General features: G+C 53.9%; 1 pseudogene; it reads left to right on the top strand.

Moving 5' to 3' along the window:
• LOC106984035 (nucleoside diphosphate kinase A-like) lies at positions 1 to 3761 on the top strand (annotated as a pseudogene).
• The last annotated feature ends 368 nt before the right edge of the window (positions 3762 to 4129 follow it).

Raw genomic sequence — 4129 nt, 5'->3', positions numbered from 1 at the left:
ATGGCCTTGCCCGCTCCGTGGGGGTCCCAGATGTGTCACACGGTCAGCCTCTCCAGGGACAGGCTCTGCTCCTGTGGCTTCTGGGGTAAGAGCACCTGCCTGGCTTCCTTCCCAAGGACCCGGTGATGACACTGGGGATGTGAACATCCGGGCACTGCTGTCCTCATTACCAGCACCACGGGCTCAGCCTGCTGAGTGACAAACCTAGGGCACACGGGAAGTCAGCACTGTCCCAGGCCACCTGCTCTGTGTCACCCAGTTCCTTGTACACAGGTGGGAGGTGGGTGCTGGTCCAAGGACAGTCTTGCAGCCCAGCCAGATGAGCCCTGCTTCTCACCTCACCAGGCCACCCGTGTCCGCGGGGGCTCCAGCTCTGTCTGGTGCACCTGTCCCCCCGCTGGCCAAGGAAAGCCTAGCAAATAAGACATTAAATCCCTAATAAACTTGCTATAATTGCATATGGAGATGGATGACGATAGATAGAGAGATGATCGATAGATAGAAAGCTGTTTTTGGGGGGCGCCTGGGGGACTCAGTCGGTTAAGCGCCCAACTTCGGCTCCGGTCCTGATCTCGCGATTTGTGTGTTCGGCCCCGCGTCGGGCTCTGTGCTGACAGCTTGGAGCCTGGAGCCTGCTTCGGATTCTGTGTCTCCCTCTCTCTCTGCTCCTCCCCTGCTCATGATCTCTCAAAAATAAATAAATGTTAATAAATAAATAAAAAATAAAAAAGCAAGCAAGCCAGCTGTCTTTTTGCGGACATAAACTGTGCCTGAAGCTGGCCTGGGCGTCCCATTCTGGATCTTTTCTATTTCTGAGATCTCATCCTTAGCTTTCCGGGATGTTGTGGATCCAAAGCAACCGGGGTCCAGGCGGGGAGGGTCACCTGCGCAGGGAAGGCCTCCGGCGTCCACATGATGCCCTCTACTCCTGCTGCCTGTTGGTGGTCTTGATGCCCTGGGGGATGCCCTGTGATGCCGCGTTGGCCGTAGGTGCCAGGAGGCCCAGCAGACCTCCCTGCCCCTACAAGGCAGGTGGCCTTGCAGAGAGCTCCCCCTATCTAGATCTGAGGAGGCGGGAGGGGCAAACAGCTCTAAGACCTCCCCCACCTCCTCCTCCCCCTCTCCCTACCCAGCACACCCCTCGAACCCTAAGAAGTCACCTGCTTCTGAAGTCTGCGTATTTTAGCAGCCGCCCCTGTTTGTGGAGGGTGTTATCCTCGAGCTTTAGAAGAGGGGCTGCCTCCAGGTCAAAGCAAAACGTGTTCACAGAAGTGAGGATTCCAGCTATGCTGATCCGCAAAAAGTACAGAGGAGCCTCCAGGCTGTTTCCACGGCAGCTGCGCCATTTTGCATTCTCAAGGAAGGTGCACTGGGCTCCAGTGGAAGGCGCACGGGGCTCCCAGTGGAAGGCGCACGGGGCTCCCAGTGGAAGGCGCACGGGGCTCCAATTTCTGCACATGCCCCGCCTCCCTCGCTGTCTTCTTTCTTTGATAACAGCCATCCCAGCAGGTGTGAAAGGGCATCCCATTGTGGTCTCAGGTCGCATTGCCCCGACGGTTAGTGACGCTGGCCTTTGTTTTTCGTACACCTGTTGGTTGCCTGTGCGTCTTCTTTGGAGACATTAAAAACAGAACGACCACAGGACCCAGCGATCGCTTCTGGGCATTTATTCAAAAGAACCGAATCTGGGCCTTCAAGGATTCGTGCCCACGTGTTCACGGCAGTGTTTTCCACAGCAGCCCAAGAGGTGGGGACAACCCAAATGTCCACCAACAGGCGAAGGAATAAAGAAAACGGGGAATACACACAAGACGGAATACAATCCAACCTTTAAAATAAGAAAAGTCTGCAATACGTAACAACACGGATGAACCTCGAGGACATTATGCTGAGTGAAATAAGCCAGACGCAGAAAAAGCAAGTAATTCAGGACCCCGCTTCTAAAGGCATGCCTCGGAGATATGGAGGGGTCTCTTCCAGGACCACTGCAATCAAGCAAATGTCATAATCGAGTCAAATAAATTTTTTGGTGTCCCAGGGCGTAGAAAAGTTATGTTTACACTTTACAGTACATTTACTACAGATTGTGGTCTGTTAAATGTGCAATAGGATTATGTCTAAAAAAACTGGGTGGCTCAGTCGGTTAAGTGGCCGGCTTTGCTTCAGATCATGATCTCACGGGTTTGTGAGTTCAAGCCCCGCGTCGGGCTCTGTGCTGACAGCTCAGAGCCTGAAGCCTGGTTTGGATTCTGTGTCTCCCTCTCTCTCTCTCTCTGCCCCTCCCCGCCACCCCCCCCCCGTCCCGTCTCCCTCTCCCCACCCCCTTCTCTCTCAAAAATACATAAACATTAAAAAAACAACGTACAGACCTTAATTTAAAAATACTTTATTGCTAAAAGCGCCATCATCTGAGCTTTCGGCGAGTCGTAATCTTTTTTGCGGGGGAGGGTCTCACCTCGATGTTGTTGGCTGCTGACTGATCAGGGTGGTGGCTGTTGAAGGCTGGGTGGCTGTGGCCATTTCTTGAGACAACAATGAAGTTTGTCGCATCGATTGCCTCTTCTGTTCGAGGACGATTCCTCTGTGGCCCGCGATGCTGTTCGATAGCATTTTACCCCCAGTAGAACTTCTTGGAAAATCGGAGTGGATCCTCTCAAAACCTGCCGCTGCCTTCTCAACTAAGCTTATGTGATAATTCTAAATCCCTTGTTGTCATTTCAGCAGACTTCACAGCATCTTCACCGGGAGTGGACTCCAGCTCCAGAAGCCACTTTTCTCTGCTCGTCCCTAAGAAGCAACGCCTCATCCGTTCAAGTCTGATCATGAGAGGCAGCCCTTCAGTCCCGTCTTCAGGCTCCGCTTCGGAGTCCGGCTCTCTTGCTGTTTCCACATCTGCAGTGACTTCCTCCATGGAAGTCTTGAACCTTCAGCCCGAAAAAAAAAAACAAACCCAAAAAAACAACAACACCCGATATCTGCAAAGCACAACAAGGCTAGATATCATAAAACGAGGCATGCCCGTAGAAGGTGCATACGGTGGTCACGTTCACAGAATCAGAGGGGGCTGGTGGTCGCCGGGGGGGGGGGGGAGCGGAATGGGAAGTTACTAATCAATGAGCATAGAGTCTCAGTTACGCAGAATGAGCTAGAGATATCCTGTATAACTCAGTGCCTAACGTACTGCCTTGACCTTGAAAAACCGGTTTGGGGGGTAGATCTTTTGTTGTGTCCTTACCACAAATAAAATAAAATTGAAAAAAAAAAAAAAAAAGAGTCATGAACCACGAGGGGTGTAGCCAGAGCGGCTGGAGGGGACCGTGGCCAGCAGCGAACGCCCCTTCCCGGCCATCAAGCCTGCGGGGGCCCAGCGCAGGCTGGAGGGAGAGATCCTCAAGCGTTTTGAGCGAAACAGATCCTGTCTCCATTGCCCTGAAATGGATCCAGGCTTCTGGGGACCTTCCCAGGGAACCCTACACTGACCTGGAGGGCCGTCTGTTCCGTGGCGACCTGGCGGCCCGCGTGTCATCGGGGCCTGGGGTTGTCATGGTCTGGGAGCGGCTGGATGCAGTGAAGCCCGAGTGACGCTTGGGGAGACCATCCCTGCGGACTCCAAGCCTGGGGCCGTCCGTGGGGCCTTTTGCATCCAAGGTGGCAGAAGCATCATCCACGGTGGCAATTCCGTGGAGAGTGCGGAGAAGGAGACCGGCTTGTGGTTTCAGGCTGAGAAGCTGGGGGAGGAGGAGAGCCGGATCTCCGAGTGAACTAGATCTCCCGAGTGACAAGAGGGCAGACCCCAATGCCTCGCCCACTCTGGTCCCTCTTCCTGGCATGGGCAGGGGCCAGGCTGTAGCAAATCCATTCGTTTTCGAGAACTGCCTTAAATTTTTTTTTTTTTTTTTAACATTTAGTGTTGAGAGACAGAGACAGAGCATGAGCAGGGGAGGGGCACAGAGAGAGAGAGAGGGAGACACAGAATCCGAAGCAGGCTCCAGGCTCTGAGCTGTCAGCACAGAGCCCGACGCGGGGCTCGAACCCACGAACTGCGAGATCATGACCTGAGCCGAAGTCGGACGCTCCACCGACTGAGCCACCCAGGCGCCCCCTGAGAACTTCCTTATAATCCGGAGGG

This window comes from Acinonyx jubatus, chromosome D2 (assembly GCF_027475565.1).
Source record: "Acinonyx jubatus isolate Ajub_Pintada_27869175 chromosome D2, VMU_Ajub_asm_v1.0, whole genome shotgun sequence".
Classification (NCBI taxonomy): Eukaryota; Metazoa; Chordata; class Mammalia; order Carnivora; family Felidae; genus Acinonyx; species Acinonyx jubatus.
Note: the sequence above shows the minus strand (reverse complement) of the source record. Positions and strands in the feature narration are given on the sequence as shown.